The sequence below is a fragment of the Natator depressus genome, chromosome 7, assembly GCF_965152275.1.
Source record: "Natator depressus isolate rNatDep1 chromosome 7, rNatDep2.hap1, whole genome shotgun sequence".
Classification (NCBI taxonomy): domain Eukaryota; kingdom Metazoa; phylum Chordata; order Testudines; family Cheloniidae; genus Natator; species Natator depressus.
Window position 1 is genome coordinate 38,333,052 of NC_134240.1, and position 22,453 is coordinate 38,355,504.

The 22,453-nt window shown below is 43.3% G+C and overlaps 1 protein-coding gene across 4 annotated transcripts in view; it reads right to left on the reverse strand.

Moving 5' to 3' along the window:
* The window catches only part of ATG7 (autophagy related 7), a 250,065-nt gene that overhangs the window by 84,844 nt on the left and 142,768 nt on the right, over positions 1 to 22,453 (reverse strand). The gene's annotated exons all lie outside the window — the stretch shown is intronic.

A 22,453-nucleotide genomic window follows, 5' to 3' on the forward strand; every position in this document is an offset into this window, starting at 1 on the left:
AGAAAATATTTTTTGTTTAATAAGTAAGTTAAAATTCTATAAAAATTCCAAATATTTTAAGATATGTTGTATTCAAGGCCTTTCTGACATACTCAAATGACATATTCCACTAGTTATTAGTTATGTATGAGTAGGAAAGGATAATTCCAATGTTAAATCTCAAAAAAATGACACTTGCACAGCCAAGTTCACTTAACTTCAACTCATATAATGGAAAATCCTGTTTATTGGCAAACCTTTATTGATTAACTCAATATAAATGAGCACATTGTAGTGTTTAGATGTTGCTTGTAATTATTGGAATTGGGAGCACAGGCTGTTGGGAGTCTGAAAGGACAGGAAACAGGAAGTGGGGGTCCACTTTAAAAAATAAAGTCCTGTTGAAGTTTGTTAGTAGCTTGCGTGGCTACTACAACACACATTTAATAGCAATTATTTCCCATTTACAGTCAATTAAACCCACAACATTGGTTTCCTGCTCTAAAATATACTGGAGAGACTGATGGGTGAGGTAACATTCCACCTTCTATTTAGGTTGCTTTGGTGCCAGGTCAGCACTAAAGCCACTGATGTGCCCTCCGGAGCCCACTCATGCTGTCTGGGTGAGGGACTGACTTGCACCTCTGAGCCCAAGAAGTTGTCTCCCTCCGGCGACCAAGGCGGGGCTGTGGAGGCTTGAGTCTGCCAGAGACTGCTGCTGGGACCAGTCCGATTGGTGCCAGAGGTAGGGGGAGTGGCAGCACATTGAGGAGCACCCTCGAGGTCTCAGCAACGTTGACCGACGGCGAGACGAGGACCAGTACTGGGGTGATCAACTATGCCTGGGCGAACCTTGGCGCGACAACAGAGATTGAACATGTGGTGCCAGCGACTTGTAGCGGCTAGCCGGAGACCTGGGCCAACGCGGAGACCAAGAAGGTGGCGACCTCTGGCTCTGTTGTGCGTCCAGAGACCGGCAACATATACGTGATGTGTTCTAGGCCTTTCTGGCGTGCTTGCCCTCACAGGGAGCCTTAGCCGGGTCTTTTGCTGCACGCAGCGGAGGTGCTGTGGACTCTCCCAGTGCTGGGCCCTAGAGGGGGCCAGATGTGCCAATAGCTTAGGCCCTTTACTGCTCTCCAGAGTCGGTGGCAGGTCCTTTTTGGGGGAGGAACCCCCTGTGGCCGAACCCTTCACCGAAGTTGAAGCACTGGGTGCTTGTTCGGGCCGCGCTGGCTCCAAAGCTGGACGCAGGGCAGCCTGCATCAGAAGGGCCCTGAGGTGGATGTCACACTTCTTCGGAGTCCATGGATGAAAGTTCTGGCAGATACAACAGCGCTCCTTTATATGGTTTTCCCCAAGGCACTGCAAATAACTCTTATGCGGGTCACTAATAGGCATAGGCCTGTTACAGGACGAGCAGAGCTTGAAACCTGGAAATGGTGGCATGCCCCGCCGGGGGCGAGGTCCCCCCTGGGACGCTATCTAACTAAACACTTAATAGGTACTTAACTACTAACTAACAACGCTTCAAACTATTTACAGAGAAGCACAAGGGTAAACAGATGAAGAGAAACCGCTGACCACGGGTGGTAAGAAGAAACTGAGAGGGTGCAGGGCCGGTGGCACCTGATATACCACACCATGAGCGCGGCACTCCAAAGGGCGCCACAGCCAGCCCTATGGTACCACTAAGGCAAAAGTCTCCGACAGCCATGCACGTGGGCGCGTGCACTCCTAGAATGGAATCAACATGAGCAAGCACTCGAAGAAGAGGAGGAATTAATGATAATATTAATTTTTGAGAAGTGCTAAGATATGGCTATACAAGAACGTAGATAAGCAGGGAGGTAAATGGTCAATTTTATTATTTAGCAACAATGTACTTTCATAAGAAAAATGAAAAGAACACATTCTTTGCTTTGTTGATTTAATTTTGAGCTACAGATGGTTAGATAGCTTTTTGGAAAATTTCATTTCACCAGAAAAATGCTGAGGCTGAAAATAGTATTCGTTAGATAAAGGTATAGCCATCAATATTATAATTAAAAGAAGCCTCATACATTTCTTTAGTAGAACCAAAGATGGTATTGAGATACTAAGACTATACAGGATGGTTGCTGTTAAAACCTATTACAAAAAGTACTTGAAGTGTCTAGTGTCTGCCTGCCTATCACTAGTTTGCAGTATTAACCTGCTGCTCTTGGATAGGAAGATCTTTGGGTCAGGCACAACCTTTTTGTTATGTGTAGACGGTGACCTGCACAGTGTGGCCCTGACCCTGATTGAGGCCCCAAGGAATTACTGCAATACAAATAATCAACAGCAAAAAATAACAAACTCTCTGATACATTAACGCCAGGATACTTACAGGTATCTGCTTAACATTTTTGCATGTGAGCCCTGAACACATACCTACTTAAATCCAGCCATAAATCCAGTTGTAGTAAGAGGAGGCCCTGAAACATAAATTCTTGTATCAGAGGCCCAGTCTGAGGCCTGAAGCCTGAACCAAAGTAAAGCCTGAACCAAAGTACTTCCAGGCAGTGATAAGCAAAGCTGGGCTGTGAGCCAGAGGCAGGTCCCACTCACAGAAGTTGGCAAGAAAAGGTTGTTAGAAGCACATGCACACACACACATAGGTGCTAATGAGAGGAACTTGAGCCAAGATGGCAGCAGAACACTCCACAGACATAACAAGGAACAGGCAGGTGCATCTTAAAGACAGGGTCAAAAGGACAACCTGATGGATAGATTCATTTGAACTATGAGGAGTAATTTGTCCTGCAACAGTATAAAAGTAGGTCAAGCAGCGCATATCTTTGTCCAGCCTAGGGGGCAGTGGAGTGTCCCACCACTGACTGAGCTGTGTCCATTACCATGGAGCACAAATTCGTAGTATGCCCTGTAGAGTTTATAGGGAACTATTATTGTGCTTCGTTTGATAATAAACCTAGCCGGGTGCTTCCGTAACTTACTAGAGTCTGTAGTTTTTGGGGGTTCTCTTGGAGTCTGCTGTGTTAGCTATCTGTGCAGAGCTGGGGCAGCACACAGAGGGAACACGCATGCAGCTGACTGTTATTGTTGTCGAACAAGAGCAGAGCACCACACCGGTAGCTACCGACAACATCAATGTCTTTATTAAGACCAATTCATAACTTTGCTAGACACTAAAAATCATGGTTTTGATAAAGATACTGGATTTATGGTTTATTACAACAATCTGTAACCCACTAACTCCACTCTGTCCTATGACTACAGGGGTGTTAACAGGCCACTTCACTTTGAATGGTCCCTAGAATATGCGCTAACTACTTACGCTAAACTATCTGTTCGATTTTGTATTTAGCTGTGACAATCTGAGTACTTTTCCCAGACCTGAGAAAGAGCTCTGTGTACTATCTGTAATCAAAAATAATATCAAGTGAGCACTGTATACTTGTATTCTGTGTTGGAAGCCAGTGCCTGGGTGGCCGGGATCTGGTACCTGTTGCTGCAGGAGAAGGGACCAATCAGCTGTGGAGGCAGGGGAGGGACCAATCAAGAAGTGGACCAATTGGGGCTCTTTCTGAACTGAAATGTCTGCTCTGCAAAAATCCTGGACATTTCCTGTTATTTGAAAAATCGCCGGGACAGAGGATGGAGCCTCAAAAAAGAGGCAATGCCTGGGAAAACTCAGACGTACGGTACCCTATCCGTACATGGAAAGGGATCTGCACTACCCAAACCAGGCTCTGGCTCCACTCTTGGGGTGGGAATAAAAGTCCCAAGAAAATAATATTTTCTGCTGCCTGTTAATCCCACAAGGATTTGAAGTCATAGAAAGGCCTAAGACTCCTGGGGTGAGTTCCAATCTATAGCTCTTCTACAGTGGTTCACTATGTAGTTCCTTCACAGGAGCTTGCCTGGTGTGCTGTTCTATCAGAACAAACCTTGGCTACTGTACAAGCAACAAAGAAGGCTACCGCCATTACAATTCCATAATAAAACTTCCATAACTTCCTATGATGAGATTATTAGAATAGACCGCACAGCAGCCAGTTCCACATGGAAAGTAAAATAAATGTTCTTCAATTGTTCTACCTGAAACACCCAAGAGTCACATAGCTGAGTGTGGGATTTTTTGTTCTGATTAATATTCCACAGTCTTGGGGTGAGTCAGCCCATTTAGACAGTATTTTTGAGAGGCTGGAAACATTAAATAGCTCATTTTCCTCTCAACAAGCCTCTATCCATTATCTCCTATTAATACTACTGGGAGTTTAACTCATACATCATTGGAGGCCAAACCTCTAAGAATGTAAGATAACTACCATATGAGTGACTGCGCTTGAAGACATGTGGAGGATATCTGGAACTTATAATCATTGGGTTGTTAGTCGGGGGGCGGGGACAGAGGAGAGTTAAACATTATTTTCAGCAACTATCGAACATACATCATTAGCATTCTGTTCTTACAAAGAACATACATACTTCTTGACTGCCTGATACAAAGTTGATAAGTATCACACACTATATACACTGTCACTGTTTTAGTGTGCAGTATGTGTGGCACAGACAGATCCAGAGATTAGTACATATAAATCACCCACCCACAAAAAAAAAAAAAAAAAAAGCTACACAATTGCCAACTAATACAATGAATATGAAATGTGTGTTTTTACAAGTGCTACTCAAGGAGATTTTATTTGTGGGAAGAATGACTCATAGGATAGCAAGAATTATACTTTAATTACCCAAAGCTAGAAGACAAAAGGAATTAGAAACTTCGATGAAATTAAAAAAAAAAAGTCCAAGAACCATATTAGCAAAAACAGCTGTTGCACTCTAATATTTTTGAATCGCTTTTTTATGCCTTCACATACTCATCCAGAAGTAGTTTTCTTTTTTCCTTTTCTATTTTTTTCCCCATCCTTTTAGTTTAGTTTTGCTATTGTTGGCTCACAGTTTCAGCAGACACTAGACAAATAATCTTTTCAACAATATATCCCTTTTCTAAACAGTATCTCCTAACTCCATCCCATGGGGGGGAAAGTAATGACTTAATATTTCTCAGGTTCATCAGATGCTCCCCTTCTCTATTTGTCTTACTTTTCTTCTTGCTTGCTTAGTTGCAGAAGAAACAAGCATCTTGGAATTTCAAACTTCATCTACATATATATTTACAGCTATTCCGAAATATAGTATTTGTATTATTCATCTGCCATATTGTTTTATGCTTGTCAGATCTGATAATATATGGGAATCAGGCTCGGTCAACAATTGGAGACTTCCACTGGGCTACAGGAAGTTGTATTATTTCAGTAGATGATGATCTTCCCTGAGAGTCATTAATGAATCGATGACCTAACATGGTGCGAGGGAGTAATACTTGGCTAAAATGACAACATATGAGTGATTGAGAACTCGTTGTCCTCACCACTTACAGATCCCCTGACACTTTTCTCAAGACGACAGTTATTCTTAAATTCTCATCAGCAGCAGTTGTGCAGAGTTGCTGTGTGCCATTAAACATTTATTGTGTTCCTCTAAAAAGGTGTATGAAGTCATATCTACATATAGCCCCTAATTCTGGAAAGCATCCCTATTCAGGACAGCGTTTATGCACATGCTTAAGCACTGTCCTGAATTAGGGCCATAGTTTTTAAACAGCTATCATGAAAGATACTATATATGTAAGATATAAATTATTACTAAAGGTGCTAGTTTTTTCTGTTATCCAGTGCAAGTAATTAATAGAGATAACTATCTTACTACCTCTGGAGACTTGCAATTCACACTGATTTTATACCCATCTTTATGAAATTATTGTAATTATGTTTTTACATTAATAATGTAGTGAAAAATTCCAGGCCAAAAGATTAAAATATATAAACAGCTCAAAGCAGATTAAATACTTTTCATGTTACTATATGGAATATCTGTGAAAAATCAGGTTCCAGACAGCCCAAGAGAAGAACGGAAGGTTTAAACCCTCCAAATAAGCAGCTAAATCAACTGATTGTATACAATCTTATTGTACTGTGAAAATATATTGAGTAAGAAGAAAGCTTGTAATGTTCTAAACTTAATAATCATTATGAGATATGTATTCAGGTTATGGTTCTGAATTTCTGTACTTAGAGAATTGTGCTCACAAACCTCAGCTTCACCTTACAGCATAGTGGTGAGGGATCAGAGAGCAAGAGGAACCTCCCAAGCCAAGTGTTTATAGAAAACCAGACTAATCTAATGATCCATTGTACAAAACAGGAAGAGACATATGATGGACCATCAGAATTAACTGAAAGACATTGAGACAACTGAGAATTTACCCACTTTGAATATCTGTAGGGACTGAAGGAAAAAAACTGCAAACCCATTTAAAATAAAAGGGGTTTGACGTGAAATCCATCCAGGAACTGAGGGACAGCCTCTATGGGGCAACCTGTCCATGCATGCTGGTTCCCCTCTATAGCTAAGGGGTGCACTGGGAAACTGTTCAAAGACAATAGGTAACTTATATTAGAAAAGGGATTTTATTTAATATGGAAATGCAAAGCTTGAGTTGTGTTTTTATGTTTATTTTATGTGTACTCTGTATATGTTTGCTTTCCATTACTTTTTCATATTTGAATCTGTGATTTTTCTAGTACATAAATGTTTTGTTTATTTTCAACCGAAGAAGGTCTCTGGGGGGCAAACTTTGTGGACTGTGTATCCCAAAGTGAACTGATAACTGGGGGGTTCCAAGTGTTTGGTAATTAAGAACTCGGGAAAGACGGATTTGGGGAGACTCAGGACTGGAGGGGTTTTGGTGTCACCCTGTTATGAGTAACTAGGCTGGTGAGAGTTATGGTGAGACCTTATGCTTGTGAGGTGGCTACAGGTGTCAGGGATCTGAATCATAATTAGACAGCACCCATGTAGCCTGAAGTTATAGGGCAAGCGGTGAAAATGTCATATCATTGCTTTCACTGTTCTTGTGAAATACACAAATACTGTTGTGATGGGTTCAGTCACAGAGACCCCCTCGGGACTGTCACCTGACATGCTGAAACTACCTCTGAGCCCGTTTTCCCTGTCAGCTTGGGACTCTAGAACCTTGTCTTGTTGAGCCAAACACGCAAGAGACCCAAGGTCTGGTCCACGCCCCCAAAACTGCAGGCCTTAAGTGAAAAACACTCAGCAGGTACTCCTTTCTCCAGCACCCATACACACAGCTCCCAATGGGATCCAAACCCCAAATAAATGCGTTTTACTCTGTATAAAGCTTATAAAGGGTAAACTCATAAGTTGTTCGCCCTCTGTAGCACTGATAGAGAGATATGCACAGCTGTTTACTCCCCCAGGTATTAATCTCTTACTCTGGGTTAATTAATTAACAAACGTGATTTTATTAAGAATAAAAAGTAGGATTTAAGTGGTTTCAAGTAGTAACAGACTGAACAAAGTAAGTCACCAAGGAAGATAAAACAAAACACGCAAGTCTAAGCCTAATACAGTTAAGAAACTGAATACAGGTAAAATCTCACCCTCAGAGATGTTCCAATAAGCTTCTTTCACAGACTAGACACCTTCCTAGTCTGGGCCCAATCCTTTGCCCTGGTACAGGCCTTGTTAGTTCCAGCAGGCATCTTAGGGCTTGGCTACACGTGCAAGTTAGAGCACATTAAATCAGCCCCAGGTGCCCTAACTCCTGAGGTGTTCACACTGGCAAGGCGTGTAGAGCGCCTGGACTCTGCAGCTGGAGCACTCCTGGAAATCCACCTCCACAAAAAGCATAAAGCTTGCTGTGCCCCGGCTGAAACACCCGGCTGTCAGTGTGGACGATGTGTTCATAGAATCATAGAATATCAGGGTTAGAAGGGACCTCAGGCGGTCATCTAGTCAAACCCCCTGCTCAAAGCAGGACCGATCCCCAATTAAATCATCCCAGCCAGGGGCTTTGTCAAGCCTGACCTTAAAAACTTCTAAGGAAGGAGATTCCACCACCTCCCTAGGTAACGCATTCCAGTGTTTCACCACCCTCCTAGTGAAAAAGTTTTTCCTAATATCCAACCTAAATCTCCCCCACTGCAACTTGACACCATTACTCCTTGTTCTGTCATCTGCTACCACTGAGAACAGTCTAGATCCATCCTCTTTGGAACCCCCTTTCAGGTAGTTGAAAGCAGCTATCAAATCCCCCCTCATTCTTCTCTTCTGTAGACTAAACATCCCCAGTTCCCTCAGCCTCTCCTCATAAGTCATGAGTTCCAGTCCCCTAATCATTTTTGTTGTCCTCCGCTGGACTCTTTCCAATTTTTCCACAACCTTCTTGTAGTGTGGGGCCCAAAACTGGACACAGTATTCCAGATGAGGCCTCACCAGTGTCGAATAGAGGGGAACGGTCGATCTGCTGGCAACGTCCCTACTTATATATCCCAAAATGCCATTGGCCTTCTTGGCAACAAGGGCACACTGTTGACTCATATCCAGCTTCTCGTCCACTCTAACCCCTAGGTCCTTTTCTGCAGAACTGCTGCCGAGCCATTCGGTCCCTAGTCTGTAGCGGTGCATTGGATTCTTCCATCCTAAGTGCAGGACTCTGCACTTGTCCTTGTTGAACCTCATCAGATTTCTTTTAGCCCAATCCTCCAATTTGTCTAGGTCCCTCTGTATCCTATCCCTACCCTCCAGCGTATCTACCTCTCCTCCCAGTTTAGTGTCATCAGTGAACTTGTTGAGGGTGCAATCCATCCCATCCTCCAGATCATTAATAAAGATGTTGAACAAAACCGGCCCCAGGACCGACCCCTTGGACACTCTGCTTGATACCGGCTGCCAACTAGACATGGAGCCATTGATCACTACCCATTGAGCCCGACAATCTCGCCAGCTTTCTATCCACCTAATAGTCCATTCATCCAGCCCATACTTCTTTAACTTCCTGGCAAGAATACTGTGGGAGACAGTGTCAAAAGCTTTGCTACAGTCAAGGAACAACACGTCCACCGCTTTCCCTTCATCCACTGAACCAGTTATCTCGTCACAGAAAGCAATTAGATTAGTCAGGCATGACTTTCCCTTGGTGAATCCATGCTGACTGTTCCTGATCACTTTCCTCTCCTCTAAGTGCCTCAGAATTGATTCCTTGAGGACCTGTTCCATGATTTTTCCAGGGACTGAGGTGAGGCTGACTGGCCTGTAGTTCCCAGGATCCTCCTTCTTCCCTTTTTTAAAGATGGGCACTACATTAGCCTTTTTCCAGTCGTCCGAGACTTCCCCCGATCGCCATGAGTTTTCAAAGATAATGGCCAATGGCTCTGCAATCACATCCGCCAACTCCTTTAGCACTCTCGGATGCAGCGCATCCGGCCCCATGGACTTGTGCACGTTCAGCTTTTCTAAATAGTCCCGAACCACTTCTTTCTCCACAGAGGGTTGGTCAGCTCCTCCCCATGCTGTGCTGCCCAGTGCAGTAGTCTGCGAGCTGACGTTGTTCGTGAAGACAGAGGCAAAAAAAGCATTGAGTACATTAGCTTTTTCCACATCCTCTGTCACTAGATTGCCTCCCTCATTCAGTAAGGGGCCCACACTTTCCTTGACTTTCTTCTTGTTGCTAACATACCTGAAGAAACCCTTCTTGTTACTTTTAACATCTCTTGCTAGCTGCAACTCCAGGAGTGATTTGGCCTTCCTGATTTCACTCCTGCATCCCCGAGCAATATTTTTATACTCTTCCCTGGTCATTTGTCCAATCTTCCACTTCTTGTAAGCTTCTTTTTTGTATTTAAGATCAGCAAGGATTTCACTGTTAAGCCAAGCTGGTCACCTGCCATATTTACTATTCTTTCTACACATCGGGATGGTTTGTCCCTGTAACCTCAATAAGGATTCTTCAAAATACAGCCAGCTCTCCTGGACTCCTTTCTCCCTCATGTTATTCTCCCAGGGGATCTTGCCCATCAGTTCCCTGAGGGAGTCAGTCTACTTTTCTGAAGTCCAGGGTCCGTATTCTGCTGCTTTCTGTTCTTCCTTGTGTCAGGATCCTGAACTTGACCATCTCATTGTCACTGCCTCCCAGGTTCCCATCCACTTTAGCTTCCCCTACTAATTCTTCCCGGTCTGTGAGCAGCAGGTCAAGAAGAGCTCTGCCCCTAGTTGGTTCCTCCAGCACTTGCACCAGGAAATTAAGTTGTATAACTACACTGTGATTGGCCTCCGGAAATGACCCATAATCCCCTGAAGTCAAGTGGCCACTCTTGTCATTGTTTTGAACTCAGCTGCAGGCATGCGGATATCCCCTTTCAAAGCTCCGTTTCTGACATCCGGCATGCTTATCTGCTCCGGGACAAAGCAAATCATTACTGTGGAATGCTGCTGCTGTGAATGAGAGAGAGAGAGAGAGGCGGGGGGGAGGAGAGAGGGGTCTGCTGCTGTCTGAACTTACATGACAGCATGCTGACACACTCTCTGCCCTGTCTCTCCCCCCACATACACACAACACACTCCCTGTCACACTCCACCCCCCCCCCATTTGAAAAGCACGCTGCAGCCACTTGTATCCTAGGATAGCTACAACAATGCACTGCTCTTTGTGTCCACACCAGCGCGCATGCAGCTGACAGTGTAACACGACAGCGTTTTCCCTGCTGTGGTCTCCGAAGGCTGGTTTAACTCCCAGCGCTCTACATCTGCAAGTGTAGCCAAGCCCTTAGGTGAAAAGCAGGGGATTTCACGTGACTGGGACCTCCTTTGTTCTGTTCCACCCCCTTTTATGGCTTTGGCACAAGGTGGGAATCCTTTGTCTCTCTCTGGGTTCCCCCCCTCCCTTCTAAATGGAAAAGCCCCAGGTTTAAGATGGATTCCAGTATCATGTGACATGTCCTGTGAAACTTCATTACTCACTTGCTGGCACCCAGCAAAACAGGAAGGCTTACAAGTAAACAGAGCCATTTACAACCAATTATCCTGGTTAATGGGAACCATCAAGATTCCAAACCACCATTAATGGCCCACACTTTGCATAATTACAATAGGACCTCAGAGTTATATTTTATAGGATGACCACACTCAGTAGATTATAAGCTTTGTAATGATACCTTACAAGAGACCTTTTGCATAAAGTATATTCCAGTTACATCATATCCACACTTATAAACATATTTTTATAAAAATATGGAGTGCAACATCACAACTGTATCAAGTTTAATGTCCATAATTTTAATGTAGAAATAAGGTCTGATATTTACGCATTGCACACTGGCAATATAAAGCAGTGTTCTAATGGAAGTTAGATAGTTGCTCCTATTAATTCAACTTCTATGCTAGAATAACTCTTCCAGCTTTGTTTGGTTTTCCCTCTTCATCTCTCTTTTCTGACACTGCAGACTCTGTTGTATGTCTTACAAAATGGTATTGGTTTAATTTCTCATGGCTTATGTGGTCCCCTGGCATTTCTCCTCTTGGCTTGTAAATTAAACTCTGTCTGGTCCTGGTTCTGTGCTGGCTTTCTCCCTGCCCTTGTGGTTCCAGTAGTGGTTTCTCAAGTCTCATTTTCTTTCAGCCCAATAGTCTTCCATGGTAACTGATCCGTCCAAATTTCTGTACCCTGGTAGCTCTGTTCACTACACTCAAGCTACATAGTGTTCCTTCCCACTGCAATAACCTCAGCTGCAAGACCAATGTATTACCTTCTGTTTGGCAATGGGATTTTGAAATGGTTTCAGCTGTTGAATTTGGTTTACAACTGACAGGATAGGAGGCCATTCTGGTTCTGTAGAATTCAGGGTAGGTCACCCTGAAATGGTTCTCTACCCCATCCTATTTCTCTATATGTAACCTTTCCCACTGACATCCATTTGTCTGTATATCCAGGAATTTTTAATATGCTCAAAGAGCAACAAAATTAAAAGAACAAAGTCTAAGGCACTGCATTCAACCCACCCTTCCTTCTTTGATCCAGGATTTACTGACAGTCTGTGATTGTGGTAAAGGTTTTTTGTTCTGAAAAATATTTATTTAGCAATGTTCACTTTGTAGACTCTTCTTTTGCTTACAAAATGGCATACAGAAGCCCTTCTGAAAATATGCCTATCCTTTCATAGCTCTAGAGCTTCAAGTTCTGATCTCCATTACCTTCTGCTCCTTGTCTAGTTATAGGCACACATGGGTTTTTCCATTGGCCGATCCATTCTCTCCTCCTGACTGCATCTCAGTCAACCCTTTTCACTCCATTCTCAGGCTTTCAACCCAGCAGAATTCTTATAAAAACAATGAAAGTACATATTCTTAGGTTAGGAGTTATTTCTTCTTCATTTTAACATGCTGAGAGGAATTGGCAGTTTCCACCTCACTAAGACCATTCACTATATAATCTATGCAGTGATATCACAGTATTTTAACAGTTTGCTTTGCAGAATTAAAATGGTTGAACAAAAGATAATATTTTGATCATATACTAAGACCCGAGATATGCTTCTCTTTTAAGGTTATACATTCTTACTGCTCTAAGAAAACTGTATCATAATATCCTTGTAACACCCCACCAATATGCCTTGATTTGCTCAATGATACATCGTACATAAGGAATAATTCTGATTTATTGCTTCAGTGACTAGCACCCAATTAGAGAAAATGGAATATTTCACAACAGATTTGATGTACTGTATCAATGGGTACTCTGGACCCATTAATCAAAAGGCCACTGGGATTCATAGCAACAATAATCATAAGTTGTATCAGTGAGCAATATGAGCCATTATGGTATCAATAAGAATGCAATAAGCTAAACTAGGAAAAAATAGATGGAAGAATTAGGCTTTGCATGTCTAGAGGCTGATTGTCAAGACTAAATAACTTTCACACTTTTTCAATAAATAGCAAAAGCAATTAGTTAGGCTCTCTAAATTTAATTAATAACTTGGAGACTTTTTTTTTTTTAAATGGGTAAGTCATCCAAAACACATGCAAAACCAGCCTAAATAAATTTTCTTTACCCAACTGTCCCCTACCTAATAACGGGGCCACAGTTTTAATGCTCTACCTCTTCCCTGGATGGGATTATGACATGTATCCTTTTGCAACATTTTTATCGCCTCTTCCAAGAAGTCAGGCACATCTTACATTGAGGAGGACAAGGCCTTTCCTTTTAGGCAACTTAATACTTAAACCAACCAACAGTAGTCACAGTTGAGAGAAACCAGAATAACTGACCTATGCCAATGGTTCTCGACTATGGAAGCGTGCCATCTACTTTACAACTTTTATGCTTATAGGTGGGCTCTGATGGATATAACCAATTCTATTACAACAAAACCAAATCAGTGTGTACAGCACTGCATCGAAAGTTTCAGGTAGAAGCCAGTTTACCAAATTCATGCTTCACCACTTCATCTGGAATGGTCTCTTAGAATAGGTACTAACTACTTATGCTAAACTATCTGTTCAATCTTGTATTTAGCTGTGACACTATGAGTACCTTTCCCAGACCTGAGGAAGAGCTGTGTGTAGCATAAAAGCTTGTCTCTCACCAACAGAAGTTGGGCCAATAAAAGATGTTACCTCATCCACTTTGTCTCTCTAATATCCTCGGACCAATCCAGCTACAACAACACTGCATTTATATAGGAAACTTTAAGAGAACCTCCACAAAAATAGGGCAAATGGAACTGCTGTGATATAATAAACACAAAAGGACAAAGTACCATGCAAATATACAGTCAAGTAGAAAGAAATCATCATACAAGAATAACCGCAGTCAGTATTCATTTCAAAGGAATTCAGATTTCATGTTAATGAAGCAGCCACTCAGCAACATCAGAGAAATATCTCAAAATTAGTGTTAATTTTCAATTGATTTTTGTACTATTGTAGTATATGCAATTCTGTAAACCTTTCAACAAATCATGCTAGTGAGAAATTATTCCACATTCTAAAAACCAGAATCCCACACTAATTCAAAGTGAAACAAAAAGAGTTTCATAAGGAGTTTTCAAATTGGGTTTTTAATACAGAAATTGGTCTTGATTTACTATTGAAAAGTTAAATCATACATATTTTGCATGTTTACATTATGTCCAGGAATTAATATGCATAGTAAGCCTTAGTGTTAAAGGGAGCTCTTACATAATTCTGAATAATCTCTCTTTAAACTTTTCAATCTTGCAATATTTATATAAATAAGGTAGCTTCGCTGTGTATTACCATTACCTATACTTTTATTCCTATAAAAATTGGTACTGATTATAAAACTGACAAAAAGCATAAGAAAATTGCTCCTTCATGTGTAGTAAAATATTGTGGTTAAAACAGGATGGTAATTATAATAAAATGTCAATGCACTTTGTTTAGTTGATAATGTAATTTATAATGTAACAACCCTCACATAGCTCACTCTAGCATGAAATCCCAAAGAGAAGTCTTACAGATGTTTCCAGATGAAATACACATAGTGTGGTCACAAGAATGCAAACATGGTTGTTAACAATTAAATACTCTTCAGGACAACATTTAAGACTTTATAAGATGAGGAAAGTTCTCAAGTACATTAAACACCAGGCGCTGTGGGTATATTCATACATAATACAGTAACTCTATTAACATTCAGACCCTCAGCAGTTTACTGGATGCAGACCTGCCTGCAGAAATTCACAGCACCTTTGGGTAAGGCAGCAACGGTCTGTGCTTATTGAAATCTACATCTGGTCGCAATTTGTTCAGCAGCAACCAACTTTTTTTTCCCCCTAAATCAAATAATCTACAGGGGCTCATATACTGTGCAACTGCTCACTTGCACTCAGACACGCATTGTATAATTTATGTTCTTAATTATAGAAAAAGGTTTATCAACATGTTTCTGCATGTTGTGTAATTTCTTAGTCTTCACAAGAGAGCAACAGAATGTGTCTCAAACAACCTATTCATTATTCACTGTAATAGAACTTATTGGAATAGGATAGATTTACCGCCCATTAAATATCTCAAAATTTTAAAACGACTCTTTACTATGTAAAAAGGTAATATATATATATTTTGAAACCCCCACCTAGAATGACCTATTAAAAATATTCTAAATATGCACATTTTAAATTCTCATCTGTGCTTCAGATACCACACCAAAATTGTGGCCCAAGCCAAATGAGAATTATAAACAGCTGGAAATAGATAGCAGGACATTTTATAAAATGAGCCCACTCCTGAAATACGCAATATGATACAATGCCTAAACAAATTTCTCATATGATGAAAAGATGGGGTTGGTACTAGAAAGTGATATCCAACATTAACTTAACTGAACCAGTACAACTGAGGCTGACAGAGTTTGTTTACTTTGACATTTTCTTTATTAAATAAAACATATGCTTCAGAATATTATTTCAGCGTGCTTCTGGAGTTCTTTACTTTCACCATGTTCTAATGTTCCATTTTTGTTCGTTGCTATGCAAAAAAAATGACTTGTTGGCATGAAAATGCCACATTCCAGCATGCCTATCATTTAAAGGTCACACAAATGAGTCTATGGAGGTACAGGTATCCTGTAACACATCCTTTCTGCAGGACTGAAGCCTTAATCAGCTGCTGCCCTTTCCATTTGTGCAATACAGCATCTACCATTGTGCTCAGAGAGAAACAGACTACTGTAATAATTATTTAAACAAACCCTCGTGCTTCAGGGCACAAGCAAACCTCTAACTAATAGGGATTAGGAAGAATCATTCTTTGTTAGCAAATTATTCCTCAACTGTCTACTGCAAGTTTTTTGGTACTGGCTACCGTTAGAGACAGGATATTAGTCTGATCTGACAATTCCTATTTCTGTCCAAATGATAATATTGTCCCAACTCTGCAATGTCAATACACAATGGTGACATTACTAGGGCTTAGTCCCATTAGCCCCTATGGCTATGTCTACATAGCCTGCTGACAGACATGGGCTAGCAGGGCTCATACTAGTGCTCTAAAAATAGTTGTGGAGACAGTGCTTTGAAGATGCAGCTTAGCCTTCAAAGTGCTGTCTACATAGCTATTTTAGACAGCTAGCGTGAGCTCACTAGTCCAAATCTGTTAACCCAGGCAGGAAGGCTCACTCCTGTGGGCTGTGTAGACACACTCGAACAGTTGGCCCCTAATGGTTACCATGGTCAGGCCATGGCTATCCCCTTTGCCAGGTCTGCACTGCATGACTCACAGGCTACCTGGATACTCAAATTTACCAGGCCACATACTTGAGGGTCAGGCAGGGTGCACTGTGTATAGATGAAAAGAAAAGGAGTACTTGTGGAACCTTAGAGACTAACAAATTTATTTGACCATAAGCTTTCGTGAGCTACAGCTCACTTCATCGGATGCTTATGCTCAAATAAATTTGTTAGTCTCTAAGGTGCCACAAGTACTCCTTTTCTTTTTGTGAATACAGACTAACACGGCTGCTACTCTGAAACCTGTGTATAGATGAGACTCTCAACAGTATATCACTGTCTAGATCCTTCAACAGTTATCTCTGTGTTTGTGGAACACAGGCAATAGTGGCATTGTTATTCAAGAGGGGAGGATTTGGTGGTCTGCATGGGGTTAATTTAATAACCAAGGAGAAAAGAGATGTTAGGTTTCACAGCAGCATTAACCAGGGACTTTTTTGAGCCTTGTAGAATACTTTCTTGAAAGGGTTCAGTGGGGCATATCATGAGCAGAATACAGATAGCAAATCTGAGGCAAAGCATGGTTTAAATGAGTTGCCCAAGTTTACACAATCCGCCCCTCAGCAGAACAAAGAACAGAATTTATATTTGATAAGTCCTAGCCTTGTGTCAGTCACTACAAAACAATTTCCAACATCATCCAGTGAAGTCTTATTGGTATCTGTAATAAAATAAAATAAAATACTGTAAAAAACCCCAAATTTAAAAAAAAATTATTCACAAAAATTGTGGCACAAACATTATGTTTGCTAAATTTTAATGAATTACAAAGCATTTAGCGACCCCCTTTCATTCTCCATTGTCATTGAGATGTAAGTTCATAGTTCATGATATATAAATTGTTAGGATATAGATATTCAGGCCTGTCTGTAAAGGCCTATACGTTAAGAATTTAGGTATATATTTATCATTTAGCTAGTTATAGAGGTATAAAAAGAAAGAATCTGTGTAAGAGCCTTCTCACACTGTGACAGTCTGAGGCCCTGTTCTTAGGCTAATGCCTTTGACCAAGCAGCAGAGGCAGCCATAAACTGGGAAGTATACGGTCACATCCTCACATTCCAAACTAGTCATATTGAAATAAGGCAATCTGGGGCTGTTAGGAAGGTGATCCAATCTACCACCTCCAGAGAAAGGGAAGAGCCTAGAACAGTGTTTCCCAAACTTGGGACACCGCTTGTTCAGGGAAAGCCCCTGGCGGGCCGGGCCAGTTTGTTTACCTGCCGCATCCGCAGGTTCGGCCGATCACGGCTCCCACTGGCCGCGGTTCGCCGCTCCAGGCCAATGGGGGCTGCGGGAAGCAGCATGGGGCCGAGGGACGTACCGGCCGCGGTTTGCCACTCCAGGACAATGGGGGCTGCGGGAAGCGATGCGGGCAGAGGGATGTACCGGCTGCCGCTTCCTGCAGCCCCCATTGGCTTGGAGCGGTGAACCGCAGCCAGTGGGAGCTGCAATCGGCTGAACCTGTGGACGTGGCAGGTAAACAGACTGGCCCAGCCCGCCAAGGGCTTTCCATGAACAAGCGGTGTCCCAAGTTTGGGAAACACTGGCCTAGAAGATGTAAAAGGAAATTTAGTTTGATAGTTTTCTGTTTGGTAAGAACTCACTTATCAATAGATACAACTGCGAAAACCCTTATGTCTTTATAGATGTAGTTGTGAAATCCTTACTTCTGTATTGTTTTATCATTATAGTTCCCACTTTGCTATTGTTTATTTGTATGGTCTCTATCTGCTGTATAATTAATTTTGTTGGTGGGATATACCAATTAAGGTGGTGGGATATAATTGGTTAAATAATCATGTTACAATATGTTAGGATAGGTTAGTTAAATTTCAGTAAAATGATTGGTTAAGGTATAGCTAAGCAGAACTCAAGTTTTACTATATAGTCTGCAGTCAATCAGGAAGAAAGGGGGAGAATGGGGAATGGTGGTGGGGGAAATGGAATCATGTTTTGCTAAAGGGTGGAATGGGAACAGGGACACAGGCAAGGTTCTGTGGTGTCAAAGCTGGGAAGGAGGACACTAAGGAAGGAAACTGGAATCATTGCTTGCTGGAAGTTCACCCCAATAAACATCGAATTGTTTGCACCTTTGGACTTCGGGTATTGTTGCTCTCTGTTCATGCGAGAAGGACCAGGGAAGTGAGCAGGTGAAGGAATAAGCCCCTAACATAAGTAATAAGAAGAAGCAGAATATACTTCTCGTAGATTAAAAATATATAGGATAGGACTTCTCACACCTTCTCACACTGTGCATATTGATATTGGCAAAAATTTCATTTTTGCTACCCATTTTTCTTGCTGTGAACTGTGGCCCTGTACTAAAAAATGAAAGGGCTGCCAATATTACTACTTTATACCTCTTGTAGCAACATATCACCAAATTTTTGCTGTTCAGGCCTAAAGATGAAGATGTAAAAATGTTATATTAGCAATTTTAGATGGGGGTAAGAATGTTATAAAAGTTATGTTTTTATTACACTCATAGGTCTATTGCTATTATCATTGGCCCTTAGTGGCTAGTTAGCAATTTTATATCTCAAACATATGTGGTTAGATGGTCTAGCATATTAGAGACGAGGGAGGAAGAAGGGAAAAGAGGGAAAACAGTAAAAGGTGTTACAGACCAAGTTGAAGAGCAGAAGGTGTTTGGACTTGACACTGTAGACAGAGCTTGTAGAACCCCAGTTGCTCATTTGTTCTGAAAGGCCAGATTTCCAGAGACTTAACCCACAACTTAAGGTATGAGTTAAGTGTTTGAAAGTTCTTTACAGCTTTTGAATGCAATTTATTAATTCTACATCAGTTTATAGACATATTCATGGATATTACTTTACTTTCAAGGTTCAAATATCTTTCGGGGTGTAGAGATTAAGACAGCATAGCAAAATTCTACTGATATGAATAGGGTAATATATTTGCTAGATGAGAAAAAGACAGTACCTTTTCCGTAACTGGTGTTCTTCGAGATGTGTTGCTCATGTCCATTCCATATTTGGTGTGTGTGCTCGCCACATGCATTGGTGCTGGAAATTTTTTCTTCAACAATATCCATAGGGAACCAGTTCTGGCGCCCTCTGGAGTGGCACCCACATGGCGTGGTATAAAGGGCGCCACCGACTCCCCATACCCTCAGTTCCTTTTTGCCAGAAACTCCAACAGTGGGGAAGGAGGGCGGGTCATGGAATGGACATGAGCAACACATCTCGAAGAGCACCAGTTACGGAAAAAGTAACTGTCTTTTCTTCTTTGAGTTCTTGTTCATGTCCATTCCATATTAGGTGACTCCAAAGCAGTACCCCTGGAGGTGGGTAGGAGTTCATGGACATGTAGAGATTGCAACGCAGCTCTGCCGAACCCAGCGTCATCCCTGGCCTGCTGAGTTATGGCATAATGAGAGGTAAATGTGTGGACAGAGGACCACGTTGCGGTTCTACAGATGTCCTAGATAGGGACGTGCACCAGGAAGGCCACCAAAGACGCCTGAGCTCTTGAGTGGGCTCTGACAATTGGTGCCAGCGGAACCCTCGCCAGGTTGTAACAGGTCCTTATGCACAAGGTGATCCAATTGGAAATCCTCTGCGAGGACACTGGATGACCTTTCATCCTATCCGCTGTAGCGATGAAGAGTTGAGTCGATTTACAGAAAGGCTTGGTATGCTCTAAGCAAAAAGCCAAGGCCCTCCGGACGTCCAGGGCTTGTACGGTTTGGGAGAGAACACCAGGAGGAAGATGTCCTGGTTCATATGGAAGGTGGAGAACACCTTGGGCAGGAAGGCCAGATGGGGCCGCAACTGAACCTTATCTTTGTGGAAGACCATGTACGGCAGTTCTGAGGTCAAGGCTTTAATTTCCGAGACCTGTCTTGCCGACATCACCACCATCAGGAACTGGACCTTCCATGACAGATGGGAAAGTGAGCAGGAACCCAGCAGTTCAAAGGATGGCCCAGTGACCCTAGAGAGGACCAAGTTAAGATCTCACTGCGGGACGGGAACCCACACCTGCGGGAAGTCTCTCTCAAGAATCTAGTCGTCATGTCATGGGAGAACATGGTCTGTCCTTGGATCGGCAGATGAAAAGCAGAAATGGCCGCAAGATGCACTCTAATGGAAGAATGTGCCAGGCCCTGGTTCCTCAAATGGAGCAGGTAGTCCAGTACAGCCAGGTAAGTCAGTCTAGTTGAGGGCTTCCTACTTTCTACAAGGACCCGTTAGATTCCTTCCAAACAGGTGGAGAGACCCGAGGTTGGGGTGTAAGAGCCAACTGTGGTCCTGCGACAGCAGGTCCGGTCGGTTGGACAGGGGCCAGGGAGGGACTGCTGACAGATTCATGAGAATGCTGAACCAATGCTGGCGAGGCCACACCGGGGCGACCATGATAACCCATGCCTGGTCTCTCTTGATCTTTGCCAGTGCCCTGCTGATGAGCGGAATCGGAGGGAATGCCCACATCAGGCTTCTTGAGCACAAGAGGACGAAGGCACCAGAGGGAGTCCTTGCTCAGACCCTGTCGAGAAAAAAATCGGTGGCATTTCCTGTTCTGTCTGGTAGCGAACAGGTCCACTTGGGGAGTTCCACACCTTTGGAAGATCATGCAGGCTACCTCTGGATGGAGCAACCACTCGTGGTGAGAGGAGAAGTCTCTGCTGAGCTGTTCTGCCAACATATTCCTGATGTCGGGAAGGTGACAAGCTTCCAGGTGGATTTCATGGCTGATGCTGAAGTCCCACAGACAGAGCGCCTCCTGACAGAGAGCCTATGAGCGTGCGCCCCCTTGCCTGTTGATGTAGAACATCGAGGCTGTGTTGTCCGTTAGGACTTGTACCACCTTGCCTGACTGACAGTGGGGCAAGACGACTCCACATGCCAGCCAGACCGCTCAGAGTTCTTTGACGTTTATGTATAACCGCACCTCCTCCGGGGACCACATCCCATGTTTCTGGAGGTTGCCAGGATGTGCCCCCCAGCCGAATTCCAAGGTGTCCAACACCAACTCGACAGAGTGAGGGGGGCTGTTGAACAGAACCCCTTCCAGGACTGTCCTGTGGTCAGTCCACCATCGCAGTGAGGTAAGTATCGCCTGGGGAATGGTAACGATCTTCTCCAGGGGGTCTCGGGACTGGGAATAGACCATCACCAGCCATTGTTGCAGGGGCCACATCTGGACCCTGGCATGGCAGACCACACAAGTGCACATTGCCATGTGGCCCAGCAGGCGCAGGCAGATCCTGGTTGCAGTCAGAGGGAATGCGATGTGGTTCGCCATTGTGTGGAACCTTTCCAGTGGCAGGAATGCTCTGACGCAGGTAGAGTCGAGGACTGCTCTGATGAACTCTGTCCTCTGCACTGGCACTAATGTTGACTTTTTGTCATTCACCAGTAGGCCCAGAGAGCGGCACATGGCTTGAAGCACCGCAACATCCCTTCGGACTTGAGAGCTGGAGACACCTTTGACGAGCCAGTGTCGAACTACGGGTAGATCTGGATAGCCCTGCGCCTGAGGTAAGCCGCTACCACTGACTTGCACTTAGTAAACAACCTCGGTCACCAGGCCAAACAGGAGGACCGTAAACTGGTAGTGGTGGGGCCCCACCGTAAACCGGAAAAAGCGTCTGTGTTCTTGAAAGATCGCTATGTGGAAGTATGCATCCTTCAAGTCGAGGGCAGCATATCAGTCTCCCAGATCCAGGGAGGGGATAATAGAAGCCAGAGAGACCGTGCAGAACTTTAGCTTCTGTAGGTACTTTTTGAGGTCTTGCAGGTGCAGGATGGGCGATAGCCACCCTTGGCCTTTGGGATTAAAGAGTACCAGGAATAGAACCCCTTGTTCCTGTACTCGAGAGGAACTTCTTCCACTGCACCCAGGTGCAGTAACCCCTTTACCTCTTGCATGAGGAGACACTTGTGAGAGGGGTCCCTGAAGAGGGACAGGGAAGGTGGGTGGGAAGTGGGGGTAGAAAGGAACTGGAGGGTATAACCCCATTCCACTGTGCTGAGGACCCTGCAGTCTGAAGTTATAACGGTCCACGCCAGAAGGAAAGGGGAAAGGCAGTCGGAGAACACTGGGAAAGATGGATCCAGGGAATAGTCTGGTAGGTTGCCCTCGGACACACCCTCAAAGTGACTATTTGACCCCCTGCTTATTATGGGTTGAGCCCGACTGGGCAGAGGCGGGTGGCTCGGGAGGCGCTTGTAACCCTTGACTCGTTTACAAGGCTGGTCCTGCTGAGGCTGGCTCTTCTGGCCCTGAGGCTGCTGCAGTTTGAACCACTTATACGCCAGGGCTGGGACGAAGAAACCCAGGGT